We start from the raw sequence: 12247 nt of genomic DNA, 5'->3' as shown, positions 1-12247 counted from the left end.
CCTGTGCCACAGCAAGATTGAATTCTGTCCTATTTTCATAATAATAAAGTCTAAGACGCAAAATTGTTTTTTCAGGTATCAAGACAGAAGCAATTGCACGAGATGAGCTCCAACAAAAGCTTAGTATTTGCATTGTACAAGTAAGTTTGCTTGCTGTTTTGCCTTCCATGAGTCTCTCTTTGTACGTCAAGTCTTCTCTTCCTTGGCTCTTTCAAATAAATCAATAATTAATCCCATTCGTTATTTTCAGACAGGACTCATCGTGCTTCCAGAGCAACCATGGCTTTGCTGCAGCCCAGACAGTATAGCCAAAATTGATGACGAAACTGTGGTCATTGAGATTAAGTGCACATATAAGTTCAGAGATGAACCTTTCATCCTGTATGAAGAAAGGCGCAGCCTACTGCCTTACTTAGTTTTCAGTGGGGATGAGATTGTATTGAAAACCACACATAGCTACTACACTCAAATCCAAGTCCAGATGTATATAATGAACCTTCACAAGGCCATTCTGTATGTTTACAGTCCTAAACACTCAGTGATAGTAAAAGTAAACCGGGATGAGGCCTTTCTGTGGAATCTGATTCCAAAGATGGAGTATTTTTATTTTAAGTTCTTAATTCAGTGGTTGTTCTAGGCCTCAATACTTTATTTCTTTAGCTGATTCAAGACGCTTTGTTCAAGTTATTTTAGATTATATAACCACCATTTTTATCATGTACATGCCGAATTCTGTATTAATTTGAACACCTATGCATTTTTTATTCCAGGAATGTCCAGTAATTAACCATATTTAAGAATTTTGTGTTCAGGAGTTATGTATTTAAAATGTGTTACATTATGTGATATTTATTGCCATGAAGCAAGTCTGGCTATAACAGGTGCCTTTTGAAAGGACGTGCCATGTTAATTTAGAACACCTGGAGATTTTAAGTGTTTGAGCATGAATTTTTGTTGTAATGGTAGCTTTTTCATTTGTTAGCCCTAGTGTCCCCTAGTCATAGCATAGAAAAATTCGCCAGATAAAGCTCTAACATAATTCATCCATAATAAAATTGCATTTCAATAAAAAAGCAGAGTAATGCTTGAAATAAATTTTTAACAAAGCACTAGTAAAACTGAAAAATGTAAGTTATCAATAATATACCACTGAAAGTAGCATGCAAAGACCACATGACCAATTAGGGGAAGTGTCAAGCGTTGGTTTGCAAGAGTTTTATGTCCAAAGAACAACAGTCACAAGCTTTAACTACACTAAATTTCAGTGCATTGTTTTGCATTTTCATTGTACATCAGGCTGACAGCCCAGATGTGTCGCACTGTTCAGGCTAGCCAGATGTCTACGTTTAAGATGTCTCATTTAAGTTTAGTCGGGTGTAGCTCATGTTCAATAAATCAGAGTTCTGTAATATGAAGTCATCATCATCATCAGCCTTACTACACCCACTGCAGGGCAAAGGCCTCTCCCATGTCTCTCCAGTTAACCCTGTCCTTTGCCAGCTGCATCCACCCTTTGACTGCAAACTTCTTAATGTCATCTAATTATCTGCCACCCCCCACTACGGTTTACTTCCCTTGGAATTCATGTTGTTACCATCAGTGACCACCGGTTACCCTTTCTTCACATTACATGTCCTGCCCATGCCTGTTCTTGATTTCAACTAGAATGTCATTAACTGAAGTTTGTCCTGTTACCCACTCTGCACGCTTCCTATCTCTTAACATTACACCTACGATGAGGTGATATGAAGCGATGTTCAATAAACCATATTTCTGTGATATCATTTCAGTGCCGTATAGTGGCTTGCGTCCACTGCTTTCACTCTTTTGCTGCCATCTATGGGAGAATAAAAAGTGAAAAGCACAGATCTGCTGTGCAAAACACATGGTGACCAACACAGAACCTTTTACAACAAATGAAAGTCAAACAGAAGTCCTCAGTGCTGTGATTAGCATGCCCATTTATTGGCTAGGATGCATACAATTAAAGAGTTATGAACTCATTTGAATGCTAACATGAACTGTTATGAATGTAATTCATAGAAAGTAATGTATGGACTACATCAAGCAAAGCAGGCCTACTGCTTAATTATTGGAGGTTGCAAATTTACTAGGGCAGCACACACTGAAAATACTTTCTTCATGTGTGGGATCAGGCTAAGCGGTACTCTGTTCCTTAGAACATGAAACATTTTCAACCTTTGGATTACTCTCTCAGCATGGATACGTACAGAGGCAATCTTGTAAGTCATGTCTATGTCATCATCAGACATTTGACCACCCGTTGAATTAAAAGGAGGCATAAGTAGCACCGCACCTTTCCCTTCTACCGTTGTGCGGATGCTTGGAAATCCTTTATCACTTAAAATTAAATCGCCTGGTCTAACAAGCTCCAGAAAGCCAGAGTCTCGGGTAATGAACGAGTCAGTGTGTCGCCCTCCATAAACTTTGGATACGAAGCTTATCATACCATTAGGAATTATGCCAATTAAGAATTTCAGCGTGTATCCTCCCTTGTAATGTGAATACAAAATATGTGGACAGTCAGGGTTTGAGGGTGCTTCAGTGCGGATCTCGGTACAATCTATTATTAAGGTGCAGTTCGGGGGTAGTTTTCCTAAAATGGGGCAGGCAAAGAAAGTTTGATCGCTCTCCGGGAAGGCATGAAGACCCAATCTTACAGAGCGATGCTTAAAATACCAAGTGTTTTCCTAAAAACAGTGGATGCTGTTGAGGGTGCAACACTGAAAATTACCCCTAGTGCATTATATGTTATCCCAAGACGTAGCTTGGCGAGAAACGAGCACAGCCTATCTTCCTTTGACATAGTATTGCACCTGTACTTCGGAGGAGGCAGCAGGTTCAAGAGAAGGCAGAAGACTTGTAGCGTCACTCCACACAAATCTTGCAGCGCTTTTTCTTTTTGCTTTAGAGACTGAAAGCCTTGAAACCCACAGTTTTTCTTCCAGTTGCCATCCGTACTTGCAACCTTCAGCAGAATAAACAGAGAACACGGTGAAATTCACAGGCAAATATACTTTAGCAAGAGGACTAACCAATGAAAATTGGTATTTACATCTCCCTGCAACTATGCTCATTCATTCCAAAAAGAAAATAAGCACCACCACTATAAAATAAGAGAATGTTATACAGGAATAAAAATTAACAACAAATGTAATCGCACTGAATCCAGAACTCCTCTGTTAGCCCTAATAAATTTTTAGCTACAATTAAGCAACTGATAAGGGAAAACCGCAGCATAGTCCAACCTTGTGACTCATTTCTGCATGCACAACTTGAGTAGATGCATCAGTTCCATTTGTCGCAGAAAGAAGTATAGTAAGCTTTCCTTGAGCCACACACTCTCATGGTTTGGCATGCCTGAAAAAAAATTATGTATAAATGACTATGTTGTATTGCACTGACATGTTTTCAGTGCTACATGTGAACAGTGTTGAAAGCGCAGTATTAATAGAAAATTAATGTTCAATTTGTGTCGTTTTTTGTATACACAGAAATATGATCCCATAATTAAAAGGTGTCCTCACAGCATCTGTCTTTGCAATGAAATGACTTTCTCCTGCGCCACACACACTCATTGAAGTATGCGAGTCACTTGTGCTGATCGTCGAAGCCGCAGCTGCGCTCATCTCCAGAGGTGCATGGCTGAGATCCATCATGTGAATGTCCTCTGTAATGGAGGTTCCTGGTTTATGCATTGTCGCTTCATCGTCAGTACTTCGTGATGGATTTTCACTTCCTGCACCGAACTCTCTAGATGATATTGCCTGGTTGAGACGCCTTTGCCACCTGCACTGAACCGGTAAACGTAACATTACTACCAACCTTAAACAGGGTGCAGCCAAACTCATCGTGCAATTAATTTTTATATTTGCATCTCATTGCCATTTTGAATGCCCTCCCAGTAACAATCCATGACGGGATTGAAAGTATCAAATAAAAAAGCAGAACTTATTAAAACACAAAGCTGCATTTTACATTGGCAGTTTCACTTTTTCGTTTCATACCTTTGCGCCCTTTCCTTGTCAGGTGCTTTTTTTCTGTAGATCGGAGGGAAAACGGTAGGGATGTAGGCTGGATGTTGGCTAATGTTGCCTACAAAATGTCTGCTGCAAATTCGTGTGCGCTCCTTAGGCAACCAAACAGTTCCATCAGGACTGCATAAGAAAGAATAGTATGCTGCTTGCTACGCGCCTTTTCCCTGAGAAGGAGTTGAAATCCATTCAAGTGATTTCGTTCGCTTCTCTGCTTTTAATCACACAGTAAACACACAGAGTGAACAGCATTCGCCAAGAAAATTTCCTTTCCCTCCCGAAACACATATTAATTCTCTCTCTGTAGTAGTGAATGGCAGGTATAAGCAATTCTCAGCGCTCAACAATACGGGTTGCAATGCCAAAAATCACATAATAGAAGGAAGTAATCCAACAAAACAAAATTTAAAAAAATAAGACAAACAAAAAGAAGCCCGCGGGCGACATTGACCGCAACCCCCGCCACTGTCGCGGCCACACCCAGGTTTTTTTTTTTTCAATGCTGCGTGCGCTGCTCTTGCTGTGCCACTGAACTCACGTTAGAGCGAACTCACTTCGTCGAGCTCTCGACACTCCGTTGACCCCGTCAACTCTCCACTTTGTGTTCGAAACTTGTTTTGCCCCCGAAAGGGCGCAGCGGGGTTAGCGGAACCTCCTCCAATGCACACCCCTGAAGAAACCGGGCGCCGGGCCGGGGGTGGCTTGTACCCATTTTTTACCGGTGGGTGTCCAGCGGTGGGTTTCGAACCAACCACCTCCCGCAGCCGAAGCGGACGCCCAAACCAACGTTTATAGATACTTTTCTAGTTCCATAACTCCTCGCAGCGCCCGTAGGGAGCAGGCGGCCTGTCGCCGTCCCCGCCACCGCGGCGCTGCAATCGCGGGTTGAGCGGGGAGAGCGAGAGTCGTCTGCTAGCGTGCAGCGTTTTGCACGAGCACTCGCATTCGAATCATCGCGGCGCGACTGCTGTTTTTTTGTTTCCGGCTCTTGCCCGGAGGTATTTCATAACATATGTGTGCTTAGCGCGTTTTTGAACTTAAGAGTGGTATTCTGAGCTGTGTCACGAGCGGCCGTTTTGTACGGGCAATGACGAAATGCATGCTTCGATTCTGCTTCTCGTGAGATGAACCTTGGTACTTCGATACATTCGGATTATGCGCCGAACCAGTTTTTCGCGACTGGCTGTTGTGTTACGCATTTAGCGCAAAGTTCCTTTTACGTTTTATTACAGCAATACTGGCGCAAATAAAACCGGCCACTGTCTCAGTGGCTACGGCTGCTTTCCCGAAAGCCGCGAGTTCGGTACCGGTGTCGGCGAAACTCAAGAGTAACTCAAGGCCCTTGGCATTTAAATAGAAAAATGTTATTCGCAAACCAACTAAACATCGTTGTTGACAAATTTGCTGTCAACTAATTTGTCAGACAAGCTTCGCCTTCTTTCGCTCTCTTTGAGCTCTAACGACGCTGCTATTTTCCAAGCACTTTGCTCGCACAAAGAAGTGCATGCGCGTCACTAAATAAAAGCAAATTAATTGAGCTGTGAACACCTCAGCATGCTGTGGTCAACCAACACCATTCGTGCCTTTTTTTTTTTTTTACAAGAGAACTAAGCACGTTCCAAAACAGGTCGCCGAACAACTCGTCCTTTCTAGCCTGTTTTATAGTGCCCTCTACTGCGCTTACACAGGCAAGCATCTTTTCGGAACGGTACATCTTTCCGTCCTTGTGATGCAGTGGCACGGATCAGCCGCTTTCTCAGCACACTTACTGCCACAGGCACCTTTTACTTCGGTCGTGTCGATGATGCCCTCCGCTTCAAACATTTTGCCAAGCTGGTGCACATAGCACATATTTCTTTGTCTGCACTTGTCAAAGCAGCGCAGTCTTTGTGATAGAGCGTACTTCTAGCATTTTAGGCCACGCTACTGCAGCTGGCGACATCGAAGTCAGAGCAACCGCGGCAAAGTTGCTTTGTGTGCACGATCTGCAAAATTGCCTCTACATCTTTCACAGAAAAAACTTGAATGTCAGTATCCCACTTGTCCAACAGCCTTCCATTTGCTTGGACAGCATAGGTCAGGTCCTCACGAAATGCGACACTTTTCAGAATGGTGTAAACGCCTTCCTTCATCCCGGCGTCGTAAAGGACAACCTCTTTGTATTTTCCCGCCTCCTCCTCGAGGGCCGCCATTCTCCAGTTTCTCGGAAGCTGTATCGACGAGCTCTTTTCCACAATTTTGCGAAATCAATCCCTTGCACGGGATCAGACAATGCTTAAGGAATTTCTGGGTGGGACTTCGCAAATGTGCAACAGCAGGGGCCGCGTTGACAGGTACAGCCGGGCACGAAGCAAGTTGGCATCGTCGCGCTTCGATCGAAAGCTGCTTCACGGCCAGCAGCGTCTGTTGTTCTGAGTGTACGATGGGGACCACGTGTTCGCAGAGCGCACAGGAACACAAATGGACAAAAAAAGGCAACGAAAAACACGAGCCCGTTAAGTAGTAACTGCAGGACAGGAGCCGCGCGCGCGTCGGCGACGCGCAAGCCTCGACTGCAGCGCCCTCTCACCGCCCGGGTACAAGCGGCGCCCGCTTTCAGAGGAGGAGTTATGGAACTAAAAAAGTATCTATAAACGTTGGCCCAAACCACTAGGCCACGACTGCGGTGAATGGCCCAGGCACTTCCCATGGTTATTTATCCGCAATGAAGCTGGGTTTTTGCTAATGAGGCGTTGTGCGGCAGCTGCGGGCTCGTTTCGCGCTGAACATCTCACAAAAGGCAGCATGCGTTAATTCATGGATACTTTCCTCCGTGTCGTGTAACCAAGACAGCTCCCGCGCACCCAAGGTCCTCGCAGGTAGTTTTCTCCATCGCCGCTAGATGGAAGCACCTGTCCTAACAAAAACAACAATTTCGTTTGGTTTGCTTGCTCGCCCTGCTCTTGCCAGTGGACCAGTGGCAGACTGGTGCCTGTCACTTACCTCTTCTTTTTTGAACGTCACATTCTTATGTCTTAACGAGAATGTCAGTGATGCGTCAAGGACACTGCATCGTACATACTGGCTGTGTCCGCTTAAAGCGCACATATAAACACGCAGAAAACTTTTTATAACTACACTGCAGCCCTCTTACTATTTGTAATAAGACCTAGCTGTGTTATGTTTTTTTTGTTAAAGTGACCCCAAAAAATTAGCGCATAATGAACTGGCAGTTTTTTGTATTAAAGGTTCTAGAGAGTACAGTTAAAATATGAGAGCTTCGGCTTTAGCATCATAAAATTCTATCTGCTTCTAAAGCACGCGGATGAGGCGTGCAAACTTTATATGTAAACAAGAGCTTGACTGCTAAAATTGATAAATCCGCCAAGCATTTTGGCGAAAAAGGCAGATAACACGTTTTTTTTCGCTATTTATTGCCGTATCGTTGCACCTGGCGGCCGCCTGTGGACGCTGCGACTAGACGTCATTACACCCGCGCGCTGACCGTTCCCGCAGAAGCACGACTGCCATCGCGTCGGCCGCTCGTCGTCTGTCTGTCGTCTGCTCACGGCGTACACAGATGTCAAGACGTTAATCGAAGCTGTCTACATGCCATAACCGTATGCACGCTTACGTACGTTAAATGCAGCTATTTTTTCCGGACCTTACGCCATTTCTAACATTCTCACTTTTAAAATAGAGGCGCGACGATGTTTAGACTAGTGGTGCCATCTGGTGGTAAGGAGGAGAACCATTGTTGTCAACAAACCGACGCCCCTCGAGCCTAAAGGGGGCAGAATCGTCAATCTAAATAAAAAATAAAGCAAATTTATTACTCGTACGTTTTCTTATCAGCGACAGGAGACGAAGCGAAAGACCAATGGCCCATTTATGGCCCCTGAAAGCGTCGAAGAAGGCAGTTAGAACGAAGAATCCAGTCCGAAGCGAGGCTTCATGCAACGAAGGGCGCCGCCATATTCGTCGCAGCGGGAATGCAATGGGGGTGCCATGACATCACGCTCTTCACCTCGCGCCGGGCGGGAGGGCTTGGTGCGCGCTCGTGAAACATCGAAAATAAAACCATCCGCTGAAAAATATGCCCAGTGACGACTAGATTTCGGTGTAACCACATTCCGAGAATCTATTTTCAGAGTTTTTGCTCAATTTGAAGATTCTGCTTCAGTATCCAACTCCGGCGATTTTTCAGCCATTTAAAGTTAATGGCTGTTTCGTGTTCCTAAGAACCTCCTGTAATGTGTACGATACAAGGTTTTCAAAAGCAACTCTCAAATGATTTTTAAACAGCAAAAAACGCAAAACTTGAAACCGCAAAACCGAAACGAGGGAGGCGCCTTCGTGCGGTATTGACTGTGACGTCACTGCCGTGTTCGCCGCGCTGTGAAGTCCCCGAAGATATCGCAACAACAATGAGCCGCGTTGTCGACATGACAGAAAGCGCAGTGAACACCTTTTCCGAGACCAGCGAGTCTTTAGAAGACGACTCATTCGACGATTTTGGACTGGACGAGACGCCTTTCAGGTATTATTTACCGCCGTGCGAGCCAGCCGAGTCACAGCACAGGCCGCGCGTCACCTGCAGCCTGGAGACGGTCTGAGCTCGGAGAAGTAACTGCTTGAGTCAATTCTCGTGCATGAATTTATGACACGATCGTCAGAACAAAAGTTGATGTGATGCTCCCGCTGACAGCTGTTCGTGTGGCGACTGCCGGCCGACCCAGCCTGATGAAAGAATCTGCTGCCGGAACGTTGCCGCGGTGCACAACGCCCATACAGGGGCATGCATCACCAACAGTCCTCTCTTTGCGAAGCTTTGTCTCTATGGCGAGCTTTTGGAAATGAATTCACACCAGCCACACTTATACAATCCAACATACTTTGCGCACGCTTACCGTGGTGCGCTTCATCTTGACGGCCGCGCTTCGTTGAGCTGGCCGCTGCGATGGGCGGCTCTACTCGAATAACGATGGCACAGAATCTGCCTTCAAGCGCCGGTTGAACGAAGCCTTAGCGAGTCCAAAGCTCTCTCTGAGGACTGGCGCGAAATGTTCCGAACACAAGCGGGAATGCATCCTCGGAGACCAGTTGACACGGCGGACAGCTCTCACCAACTTGTCGCGAAGGTTCTTATCGCTAGGAAACCTAAGGTAGATCACGCCCTTTGTCACAGATGAAGAATTTGTGCACCCCAGAGCACAACAGAAGTTGCCGTGACCCATCACTCTGGCGTACACATCACATCAGGCACGTTGAGAAGGCGCGAAATTGCACAGGTGGTCGAAATAATTCCGGAGACCTCCACTACGGCACCTCTTTGTTCCTTTCTTCTTTCACTACTTCCTTCCATCACTCCTCTTACGACGCGGGCCAGGTGTCCGTGACGCGTAATTTAGTTTCCTCTAAACTAATTTTCAGTTTTCGCCTGCACTGCCAACGCCAGCGCACGCCCGACCAGCTTGACACGCCGACACGCCAGTGACGTCACAGTACAGTGTGGCCTGTAGATGTTGCTTGATCGATGGGTGCCGCTCGCGTCAGCTCGCGTTGAGGAGCGCTTGTCTTCCAAATTCCTTTGCGGAAAAACTACGCCGCTTTCAGGTGCGAAATTTTACATGAGAGATCACACTACCATAAAGAATACAGACTTAAAATTTCATTTCTATCGATGAACATCGAAAAGTCGGCAGAGCTGCCCTTTAAATGTGCCAATCCCCACCACTGTTAAGTGCACACCAAGGATTCCTTTTGTTATCCCGGTAGCATTTGGTGCACCAGCACAGGAGCAATGCTTTTTTCTGCAACTGCAGCATCGCGCAGTCCTTCGAAACGGGTTTTGCTTCCCAAGGTTTAGGAGAGCCTCTCCCAAGCGCGCACCCCTGTGCACGACCGGCCGTGCCCTGAGGAAGCCGGGCGATGGACCGAAGAGGGGTGGGAGGAGCGCTGGGACAACACCAGTTTTTGTCCCCGGGGGGAAAAGGTGGAAAAGGCAACAAACGTTCCCCCTCTCCCATCTTCCTTCCCGCCTTCTAGAGGAGGGAGGGGCCAGTCGTATCTCCCACCAGCAATGTGCACTGTCGGTTTCGAGGAGCCTCTTCCTATTTTTTGCGCAAATCGCGAAATTCAGGGAAAGCTACGTAAACGTCAGTTTATATAAAAAAAGAATTGCGGTCGATTCGCGCAGTTAAGCCAAATGCAAATTAGGTGCGCTAGCACTTCAGCTTTAACCTCGGTTCCGGTGTTCGAGTATACATTGTTCACGAATGTAAGTTGTTCGTATAGCGTTAATGGGCTAATGCCCATATACACCATTTTACGAGGAGCGGGCAGGAGAGGGAGAAATACTCTCAAACACGTGCGCTGCGCGACACCCCACTGTTGCCGTCCTCCCCTGGGCTGATAATCCTGAGCGCGGAGCAACGTCCGCGTCTGCTTAGCTACCGGTCAGGCGCGTGTTTGCGTCTGTACAACATAAGCAGCAATGTTGTGCGGAACACCAACATTTTATAGACGTCATTGTTTTATTGTGGGTTGCGGAAATAGTCGACGAAAGTAGAAAAAAAAAACAAACGCCGCCAGTTTGTGCGCGGACCATGTTGTGCGAAGGTCTCAGCACGTCTGCGGTGTTCATTTCTTCACCGCTTTTCCGCCGGTCCTGAGTTGCATTGGCAGTGGACGTAGTTGGTGAACAAAAGATACTTGCGCCAAAAAAAAGATTAAACGTTAGCGCACTTTGTGAACGAAATGCAGACAGAAACAAACCCACTGCCTGTGCCTATATCGGGCGCGGAACGAAGCGAAGCGCGTGGGTTACCAAACTATACTCTGTGCATAATTTTAGGAGATCAAGTATTTCGACGGCCTTGGCCGTCGAAATACTTACAGTACACTACGTCAGCAGTACACTACGTGAGGACTTCACAAATTTGGCCACAACTTCGTTTCGCCGCCCCACATGATCGTCAATATCGGGAGGGTGTGGGGATCGCCACCTGAAAAAATAAACATGTCGTTAGTGCAAAAATACTAATTTATTTGCACATCATGGCATGAATATAGAAGCGGCGACATGAACTTTTACCCAACTGCAAAGTGAGGAAAAATGCAGTCATGGAACGTAAGACGAAAAAATACACGGCATGCACAGGACGGTAAACTCTGCCATGCATTGGCATAAATAATTCGACTGAAATGGCATCGAATGCACTGTAAAAAGAAAGCCACACAATGCATAACCGTGCCAGAGATACAACAAACGCAGCGACTTGAGCTGTGCCCCGACCCGATTGAGATTGGAATTCTCAACACAGGTGCGGCGATTCTGCCTATCAGTAAGTGGTAATAGCATTCCATTAGCGTACCAACCTATTAGATAATTGCACATTTTCTGGTATTTGTGCACCAGTGAGTACTGGCGGGAGCGGAGAAGGCGAGAATGCGAATTGCTTTGAGTCAACTGGCTTGTATTGCTCGTAGTACGAACAGCCCTACGCAAGCGGCAAGAGGGGCCGAATTTTGATTTCATCGCGCGTATCTCCGCAAACAGACATTCTAATCATCAGAAGTGGATTCGTTTCAGTCATGTACTCGCTGTTTCCAAAATGTTCAGTTTGTAAACGGGGTACTCTGTCGCAAGCTCAGCATCTAAACTGTCACACTTGCCATGTCCAAGCAGGCAGCGAAAACGTTCATGAAAAACTGCGCTCCACGAAAAACTTGACATTCATTGCTCTCCGCGATCTTGTTTCAACACATTTTGCTTCCGTTTTTCTAACATGCAACACCGTGCCGCATTTGCCTTACAGGCAACCGGCGACAAAAACTACACGCGTGGACTGCGAGCATGGCACTCACCGATGCTGATCGTTCGCTGCGTCGAGCAATGGTCGCTTGCTCCCAGTTGGTTATTGCAGGAGCTAATGGCATAGCACACACGAGGATGGACCCGAGGCGAACGCTCACCCAAAATGTCTAGGCTTGGCAGGAATAAAACGGGCAAATGACACTTTCGGAGATCGCACGCTGCTTCGGCTACAGAGGCTATCTGTACTTCGGCTGCAGCCTATCTGCAGCCCACGGGCTGCAAGTTATCAGCCCACGATGGCGTCGGCGGTAGGCGGCGCTCGAGTAAAAAAACATGGCGGCGCCCAGGTATCGAGCAATGGTCGCTTGCTCCCAGTTGGTTATTGCAGGAGCTA

At 46.4% G+C, this 12247-nt stretch overlaps 1 pseudogene; it reads right to left on the bottom strand.

The window, feature by feature from the left end:
- Positions 1-1970: 1970 nt before the first annotated feature.
- The window catches only part of LOC149348329 (uncharacterized), a 79883-nt pseudogene continuing 69606 nt past the window's right edge, over positions 1971-12247 (bottom strand).

Source organism: Amblyomma mixtum, chromosome 4 (genome assembly GCF_055824585.1).
Source record: "Amblyomma mixtum isolate Tamu chromosome 4, ASM5582458v1, whole genome shotgun sequence".
Taxonomy (NCBI): domain Eukaryota; kingdom Metazoa; phylum Arthropoda; class Arachnida; order Ixodida; family Ixodidae; genus Amblyomma; species Amblyomma mixtum.
This window is presented reverse-complemented; position numbering and strand designations above follow the sequence as displayed.